The following is a 10,061-nucleotide window of genomic DNA, read 5'->3' on the forward strand; positions in this document are numbered from 1 at the left end:
CTTTGTATTCCCAAACATCACACCAGAGGAAGTATGACTCACATCATTCCCATTTTCACTATGCGATGAGGCTAGAAAATGGGCATACTCGTTTGAACCAGAGGATATAACTTCATGGGAATAAGTAGTAGAAAAGTTTATGAAAAAGTACTTCCCACCAACGAAAAAATGCAAAGAGAATAAGGTTGATTACAAACTTTCAGCATGAAGAATCAGAAATGTTCAGTAATGCGTGGGCAAGATTCCAAAGATTAGTTAGGTTTTTTCTGCATAACGGACTTTCTGACTGTCTCCAGATGGAAATCTTTTATTATGGTTTGAACTCAGGATCACAAACTATCGTGAATGCTGTCGCGGCAGGAGAACTACTAGACATGACATATATTAGGGCCAAAAATATTTTGGATCGGGTTTCAAAGAATAACGAAGATTGGCAGGAAAATAAGTATGGGTCAAGAACGAACAGAACTCAGAATAATGACGTTATCACATCTCTGCAAACGCAAGTAAATGCAATGACAAATTTACTGCAGGCGATGAGCATGACCAAAACTGGCGCGAAGGACGAGCAAGTGAATATGATTACCCAAACGAACAATGGAAGTTGTTGTTGGGGATGATGCCCTAAAGTCTCGTGTCTTGTAGATTGTAAACACGATTTTGTATGAATGTTTGTGATGTATAATATATGACATTTACTTCACTACTTATCTTTGAACATTGGATGTTTTATTTGCTTTACCATAAACAATAAATTAAAATCCCTAGTTGTCATTATATAACTTAAGCATATATATGGTGACATACAAGTGGATCATGTCTTAAGTGATAACCAAAATGGTCTGTAGTATATGGATATAGGAGGGAAGCCTTATACTGGTAACGCTATGGATGCAACCCGCTTTGTAGAATAGTTACAAGTGTTGTGACTTGCTACAGATGGTTTGATCTTGATCATTCGTGTAGGGACATGCGAGCGGGGGTGTCCTATACAAAGAGTTTGTATATGACCTAACCACAAAGTGTTAATGTCTCGTTATATAACATCGTTCATGAGAGAGACTTCACTTCACTAAGATGACCATAGGTAACATGACCTCAATCCTGAGTGAGTTGGGAACTTCTGCCTTTGAGGGCGGGTCTTTGATTTACATGGGTGTGAGTGGCCAAGTCGTCGACTCAAACCTACCACTTTGGGGATTCGTCTAATTTGGGAGCTGGGAACTTAGCTACACAAGATGGAATTCACTCCTTCCTCGAAGCAGGGGTAAGTAGATATATTGCTCCCTTAAAGGCTAATCCCGAGGCTTGAACGATGTGGCACCACACACCTTTTCATGGCCGAGAGGTGTCCACACATAGTAGAACTATGTTGTATTGTTCATTAGAGGGATCAATGGTACTTAATGAGTTAGATATAACTACAGGGCCAAAACGGTAAATTGGTCCAGCTGTATGTACGAGCATCAATGAAGGGTTATCGTACTGTTGATTGGTTATATCCGATGGACACAGAAATATAACTATGGTAAGAAGAGTTCAACTGTCGATCTTTAGTGGAATGTCTGGTAGTTAACGGATGGTGGATCTCGTGACTAAAGAGTTTAGTCAACTATTCATGTACCGTTGGAGCTTTAAGCCATAGGTCCATAAGGTCCCCTTGGTAGCTCAATGGATTCAAGTTGAGAATCAGTGTTTGAGTCAGTTTGAAATGTTCAAATTGACAAGAGGGAGTTAGATTATATATGATATGATTAAACTGGTTAATTATATATGATATGATTGACTTTATGTATGAGATACATTAATTGGAGGAAAATGAATATAAATATGATTTATATCTAGTGGAGGAGAAAACACTATGGTTGATATATGATATTAAACGATAGGTTAATGAATATAATATGATCATTTTGACAATTATGGGATAATTGTGCACGCCGTTTACTCCGTAACCATGCGTTAGTGGGAAGTTCCAATCGGTTTTCGTAACTGAAGAATAAAATGAAAATTGTTTTCATTTTGCAAAAATCATGGTTAATTGCTCATGAAGTGTTTGCTGCCTATCGCTTAGTAAAATCAAAGACCATACGTTAGCTCGAATTTACTACACGATCGTTTACACGCACACACATCTTTCTAAACGATCGCCTACTTTTATCTAAACGATCGTCTAGCGTCCGACCATTTACTAAACGATCGTATAGACGATTGCTGCCTTTTTCTTACAAGATCGTGTACTTCACTTAAACGATAGACTAAGTATTCTCCCACTTGCTTGATCATTGTATACGATCTTCCTCTCCTTCTGTCCTCTACCAAATCCCAATAGAGCCCATTCTTTAGATTTACGATCTTCCTCTCCTCTTGTCCTCTACCAAATCCCAACAAAGCCCACTCTTTAGATTCTCACACCGAGAATACTAAGGGTTTCAAGTGGTGGTGTCATCCCTATCCTTTTGTTCGTATGGAGACCATTCGTGGTAGACGACCGGTGGTGTTGCTGAACGATAACTTGAAGTTCCAGCAAGACCGAAAACGAGAGGAGTCTGTTCACTTGGAGAGAACAAGCTTTGCTGTGAAGATCTTCAACTGGTAAGTTTATTTATTCTCGTGTTTATTAACCTTAAAGCATGCCGGTAATTTTACAGTATGATGCATATTTGTTTATTTGAACGTAAATGTGGTAATTCTATCACAATATCTTGGGAAAGATCCGCTTCCACTCAAAGGTACTATCGTATAAGAGTTCCTTTAGTTGTGTCCTTTACGAGGAACCTCATTCCTTTGAGGAATGCCCACGCCATCCTCAATCTATCTACTTCATTAAAAACAACCATTTTTCCAACAGATTGAATTAGTAATGTCCTAATATTTGGGTGGATATATCTCACGGTACTAACTCATTTTTATGTTCTACACTTCCTTTGTTTCCAAATAATTCATTCATTAAGTTCTACATCAATATCATTGTCCCAGCATTTCCAGGTTAAAAAATGACTAAATTTTCAAGATGTAATGACATATTTAATAAGATGTTTACAACTATTGTAGTTGAGAAAATATTAGTCTAAATTAAGAAGCTAATACTAATAGCCCAATCCAACATCAATCTAAACTCAAACAAATAAACTCCAAAAGATAATCCAAACTCAAATTCATGATTAGTCCAAAAAGTTTTTTTTTTTTTAAATAAACCTACAGCTAAAGTCCCAAATCAAATTCAAGATTAGTCTAAATATTTTTTTTCTAAAAACAATCAAACCTACAGTTCGATCCAACATTAGTCCAATTACAACAATAAACTAAAAAAACAACTCAAATTTTCAAGTCCAAACTCAAACAATTCAAAACCAAAATTTCAAATCCAATATAATGGTAAAAAAAATACAAAATCTTAGACAAAACAAACTTTAAACTCTAGATAAATACAAAATCTTAGACAAAACAAACTTTAAACTCTAGATCTTCTAAATTCAACAAAACAAACTTCACTATCTAGTTCTTCATCCATACATTTAAACAAAATACTAGATCTTATGGATATTCACCAAAATCTCATATACTGGAAAAAACATAGGGTCGATGGTAGTACGATAGTGGCGGTAGGGGAAAACGACGAATGATAGAGAGCACAACAAATGGTGGACGCACGACTCGTGGCTGGCTAGAAGAGAGAGAGAAAGTTCAGGAGAGTGTAAGAAAGAAAGTGATCAAATAGGGGGTGGTGAAGGTTTAGGACCACAACCGCATGTACCGTGTACACAAGTATAGAAGTCATATATCCAGTCCACGACTTCCTGATCAACCCAACATGTCAGCCGTGTGGCAGTCATTGGGTGACAGGTTAGCAATAGGTCACGTGAAGTTAGTGACGTGGAGGGAGGTCCACGATTTAGATTGAAATCGTGGATCAAGTACACGTGTCATTGCTTACTCGTGACCACATACACGACTTTTAGGTACTTGTGGACCCGACTTATGATTTTACTATCCTATTTTTGTAATTTCTTTCTCCCAATCCCATTTTTGTCAATAAATATAAAATAACATTATTTTAAAAAAAAAAATCTTCTTTTCCGGAATGCATCAAGTTTCTTGAACTTTTAGGCCATCATGCCACGTGGAGGGCTTCACGTTTCAGCTCCCAGGTGTATTGTCATTCCTTTTTTTTTTTTTTATTAAATCTATTTTTAAAAAATTTATTATTGTTGTTGTTATTAATTGACCACAAGAGAGGAATTTAAAATTTCTCAACTTCCTTCTTCCTTCTTCTTAGTTTATTTTTTAAAATATTTTTTTCTTTTCCTTTCATATGAAAAAACCAATGCGAGTAGAACGGAAATTCAATCATTCCAAAATAGGGGAATAAAAGGGAAAAAAAGTATTTGGAAATATTGTATAAACACTAAAATAATAATAAAAAAATAAAAATTGTTTTGAATTTGAGGAAAACAATGAGAATACAGATATAGAGAATATAATATAATAATATATTTATATAATAATATTAAATATATAGAATTAATATAACATAAAATAACTAAAATTATAAAATTGGATAATATAAAAAATTAGTGGAATTTTGAAGTGGAATTCTCACCAATGTATCTGTGATTTTGAGATCGACCAAATGTCACTATTTATAGGCAAAGTCATAAGTAGGAGATGGACTTACGTGTTAATCAAACATTAATAATTACAATACACTTGAACAACATGAAATGTGTGTTGAATGAGAAATTTTGGATCAATCACAAGTCACCACGTCGTTTGCTAAATTAACGACGAAAATTCTAAATCATTGTTTTGGGTCCAATTAGAAGTTGACAAAAAGTCCCGAATTGAATTGAAGACAAGTTTCGATGACGTCACGCGGATGAATCAGATGAGATTAAATTGGTCCAATTTGATATTACTATTTGGGCTTAAAGTCCAAACTACAAAAAAAGTTGGATTGGACCCAAATTTCAGATCAGACCCAAAACCAACTAATTGGGCCCAAGGGTCAGGCCCATGGACCAACCAAGCCCACGAAGCCCACCTGAGAACTCTATAATAGAGAAGTTCTCTTCATTTGTAAAGCAGCATTTTCTACACTCAGAAGACCCAGAGGGAATTCACTAACAAAGAGAGGACTCCCAAGACTCCTGAAGCTGGCACTCCTATAAGACAAAAGATCTTTGAAAATACAAATACTCTTCCAAGACTTCTACTTCAAGCTTCCAAAACTCCTGAAGCTGCACTCCTATAAGGCAGAAGACCTTTGAAGACACAAATACTCTTCCAAGACTTCTACTTCAAGCTTCCCAAAACTTCTGAAAGCTGCACTCCTATAAGGTGGAAGATCTTTGAAGACACAAATATTCTTCAAGACTTCTACTTCAAGCTTCCAAGACTACTGAAGTTATACTTCCTATAAGGCAGAAGACCTTTTGAAGACACAAATACTCTTCCAAGACTTCTACTTCAAGCTTCCAAGACTCTTGAAGCTGCACTCCTATAAGGCAGAAGACCCTTTGAAGACACAAATACTCTTTCCAAGACTTCTACTTCAAGCTTCCAAGACTCTTTGAAGTTGCACTCCTATTAGCAGGAAGACCTTGAAGACACAAATACTCTTCCAAGACTTCTACTTCAAGCTTCCAAGACTCTTGAAGCTGCACTCCTATAAGGCAGAAGACCTTTGAAGACACAAATACTCTTCCAAGACTTCTACTTTCAAACTTCCAAAGGACCTACCTGAAGCTGCACTCCTTAAGGCAGAGACTTTGAAAGGACACAAATACTCTTCCAAGACTTCTACTTCAATTTTCCAAGACTCCTGAAGCTACACTTCCTTATAGCAAGAAAGGACCCTTTGAAGACAAAATACCTTCCAAGACTTCTACTCAAGCTTTCAAAGGACTCCTGAAGCTGCACTCCTATAAGGCAGAGACCTTTGAAGACACACAATACTCTTCCAAGACTTCACTTCAGCTTCCAAAAGACTCTTGAAGCTGCACTCCTATAAGGCAGAAGACCTGAAGACAAAAATACTCTTTCCAAGAACTTCTACTTCAAACTTTCCAATGGACCTCCAGAAGCTGCCACTCCTATAAGGCAAAGACCTTTTGAAAGACACAAATACTCTTCCCAAGGACTTCTAACTTTCAAGTTTCAACGCTCCTGAAGCTACACTCCTTATAAGGCAGAAGACCTTTGAAGGACACGAAATACTCTTCCAAGACTTCTACTTCAAGCTTTCCAAGACTCCTGAAGCTGCCACTCCTATAAGTGCAGAGACCTTTGAAGAACACAAATACTCTTCCAAGACTTCTACTTTCAAGCTTTCCAAGACTCCTGAGGCTGCACTCCTTTAAGGGACGAAAGACTTTGAAGGGACACCACTACTCTTCCAAGAAACCTCTACTTCAAAGCCTTCTAATGACTCTGAAAGCTGCCACTTCTATAAGGGCAGAAGACCTTTGAAGACACAAATACTCTTCCAAGACTTTTAACATTCAAGCTTTTCCCAAGGACTTCTGAAGCTGCACTCCTATAAGCGCAGGAAGAACTTTGAAGACCACAAATAACTCTTCCAAGACTTTCTACTTTCAAGCTTCCAAGACTCCTGAAAAGCTGCATTTTCTATAATGCAAAAGACCCTTTGGAAGACACAATACTCGTTCTAAGACTTTCTACTTCAAGCTTTCCAAGGACTCCTGAAGCTTGCACCTCCTTATTTACAGGCAGAAGACCTTTGAAGAAAAACACAACTTACTCTTTCAAGATTTCTACTTCCAAGCTTCCAAAAACTCCTGAAGCTGCAAGCTCCTATAAAGGCAGAAGACCTTTTGAAGACACAAATACTCTTCCAAGACTTCTTACTTCAAGCTTCCAAGACTTTCTGAGCTGCACTCCTATAAGGTAGAAGAACTTTGAAGACACAAATAACTCTTCCAAAGACTTCTACTTTCAAGCTTCCAAGGACATTCTGAAGCTGCACTCCTATTAAGGCAGAAGACTTTGAAGACACAAAATACTCTTCCAAGACTTCTACTTCAAGCTTCCAAGGACTCCTAAAGCTGCACTCCTATAAGGACAGAAAACCTTTGAAGACACCACAATACTCTTCCAAGACTTCTACTCCAAGCTCCAGACTTCTACTTCCAGAACGTTCAGTCATGTTTCTCCTTCTTCAAGTCAAGCCATATTCACCCAACTGAAGAGAATCAGAGGATCAAATTATTAAGAGATCGGGAACCACATTCACATCAAATCAACTCCACCATCACACCAACTCAAGTTCAACTTCCACTAACACATTTCTCCGGAAACCTCATTGAAAATAAAATTGGCGACGCCCAGTGGAACATCTCTACCTCTCATCTCTCTCGTCATTCAGTCTAACCAAATCTACAAATAGGCGTTCAAAGAAAGTTGCAATCCAAAGCTTACCCATCGCAAGCAACCACTTACATAAGCTCTGTCATCACGAAGGAAATCTGCGGACTAGCTGAGGAAATCTCCTAAAAGTCGGGATCGTCATCCAGAAAAAATCCCTTGTTGACAACTATGCTTTCTGCTACTGATCATTAGAGAAAGAACCCCACATCTTGATGTAGTGTCTTTGTCATGATGATGATTGTAACGACTTAAGTCGACCATTGGCAGAGATGGGGGGGAAAGATAAACCTCTTAATAAAGGCTGCAGAGGAGCGAGATCATGAAATCGCTGCTTTAAGAGATCAGATATAGGCCTCGAGATACTGCTGAATCAAGTCAATACCCCAGCTACAAAAGCCAATGGGACAAAGGAAGACTGTCTTGCAGGAAAGTCAGCCACCACAAAAAAAATTCTACCTCATTGCCTCCCTGTCAGTCAACAGCTCCAGGAAATATTGATCAAACAAACTCATAAGAAGCTTCAGTAAGAAGGACCAATTGCAGAACACTTCCTTTGTGTACCTCGAAAGCCCATACACCAAGAGAATCAACAAACCTGAAGAATGGCCAACTGGGGTAATCAACCTTCCAAAGTTCTATAGTTCGATGGAAAGAGCAATCCAAAACACATGTCGCACACTTCATTGAAAACCTTTCGAAAAATGCAGGAACCAAAGAAGACCAGCTAGTCAAGAAAGTCGTCCGTACCTTTGAAAGGAAATGGCTTCGATTGTATTAACTTGATTTGGAGCCAGAAGTGATTGACAGTTGGGAACAATTAAAAAAGAGAGTTCCCTAAACCGCTTCTACAGTACAAGGCGTATTGTTAGCATGATTGGAGCTGACAAACCAACCAAACAGTGGAAGGGAGAGGACAAAGTCATCGATTACATCAATCGATGGAGAGCTTTAGTCTGGGATTGCAAAGATAGACTTACTGAATTATCTGCAATGGAGATGTGCACTCAAGGCATGCACTGGGAGCTTCTCTACATCCTAAAAGGGATAAACCTCGTACGTTTGAGGAAGCTGGCAACACGCTGCTCATTTGATATGAAGTGAGCATTGCAATAGGGGAACTAAAGATTTCCTAATCTCCGGAGGGAGAGAAATACAAAATGATACCAAGGGCACTGAAAAGATCGTGGGTAGTGCCACAAAAGAATCTATGGTCATTCATGTGACCCCGCTGAAATTTTCCTCCAAAGGAAAACAAACAAAATTTGAAAGAAGGCACAATGAGGGTGAGAAGCGTCGTCCAACTTTTAAAGAATGACAAGAGAAGGTTTATCTATTCCCTGACTCTAATGTGGAAGATATGTTAGAGAAACTACTAGAGAAGCAACTTATTCAGCTACCAGAATGCAAGTGACTGGAACAAGAAGGAAAAATAGATGATCCTAACTACTGCAAGTATCATCGGGTCATTAGTCACCCAGTTGAAAGGTGCTTCGTGCTGAAGGAATGAATTATGAAGTTGGCTCGTGAAAAGAAGATTGAGCTAGATTTGGATGAAGTAGCTCAGACAAATCACGCTACAGTAGCGGTGACTTCAAATGTTCCAATACTATCTGTGTCCCATGCTCAAAGACAAAGTCCGATCTAGTTTGGAGAATTCGAGCCTATAGTTGTTCGGTTCCAACAAGAGATTCAAACAGCAAATTCTGAAAAGAAAGATGAGCTTTTTGAAGATGATAACGAAGGGTGAATAATAGTGACTCATCGAAAGAGAAGACAACCAAACTCCACCCAAAAAGATTCGCGTTCCTATCGAAGCTATAGAAGAAGAAACAAGACTCATAAAAAGAAAGGTAAAAAGATGACACGGAAGCCTAAGCCTGCTAAGAAAGAAGACAAATACTTCCCTCAATTCTGACGAACGGCAACTTCGCAGAATTTCTCCCAAGAAGCTTTCTCAATAATCATCCAGAAAAAGTATTCGAAGTTATTGCATGTCACACTGTCGGCATAGTGGAAGTTGACAACAATCATGTGACTGTTGAAGAAGTCAAAGACTTAGAAGAAATGAAGCAAAGAACTTCTGTCTTCGATCGTATTAAGCCTTCAAGTGCTCGATCTTCAGTTTTTCAAAGATTGAGTATGGCCACGGTAGGAGAAGAAGACCAATGTCCAACGACTACTTCTGCTCGAACTTCAACTTTCAAAAGGCTAAGTATATCCACATCAAAGAAAGATCAACCTCCAGCATCTGCTTTTGATCGTCTTAAGACAACAAGCGATCAACGTAAAGGAATGATGAAAATCTTGAAGCCAACGTCATTCCATGAAGAAAACAACGACGAAAAGATTCACAGTCGTGTTCCTTCACGCATGAAAAGGAAATTTTCTATTGACATAAGTACAGAAGGTTCCTTGATAGTGAAGTCAAAACTCATCATATTGAAGAATCCTACAAATGAAGAGGATAAACAAAACCATGATGAAATAAGAGCTTCTGAAGTTTAAATGAAGAAGCTCCTCATCGCACGAGCCTAAACTGCATGATGCTCCTAACCTACATGAGCTTAGAATGTGAACGGCCCAAAAAAATTGTATGAACTACGTTACGACTTGATCCCTTTCATTATAAAGGGTACATAGGCAACTTAAAGAAATTTAAGTTCAGTCGCGCA

Source organism: Benincasa hispida, chromosome 2, assembly GCF_009727055.1.
Source record: "Benincasa hispida cultivar B227 chromosome 2, ASM972705v1, whole genome shotgun sequence".
Lineage (NCBI taxonomy): Eukaryota > Viridiplantae > Streptophyta > Magnoliopsida > Cucurbitales > Cucurbitaceae > Benincasa > Benincasa hispida.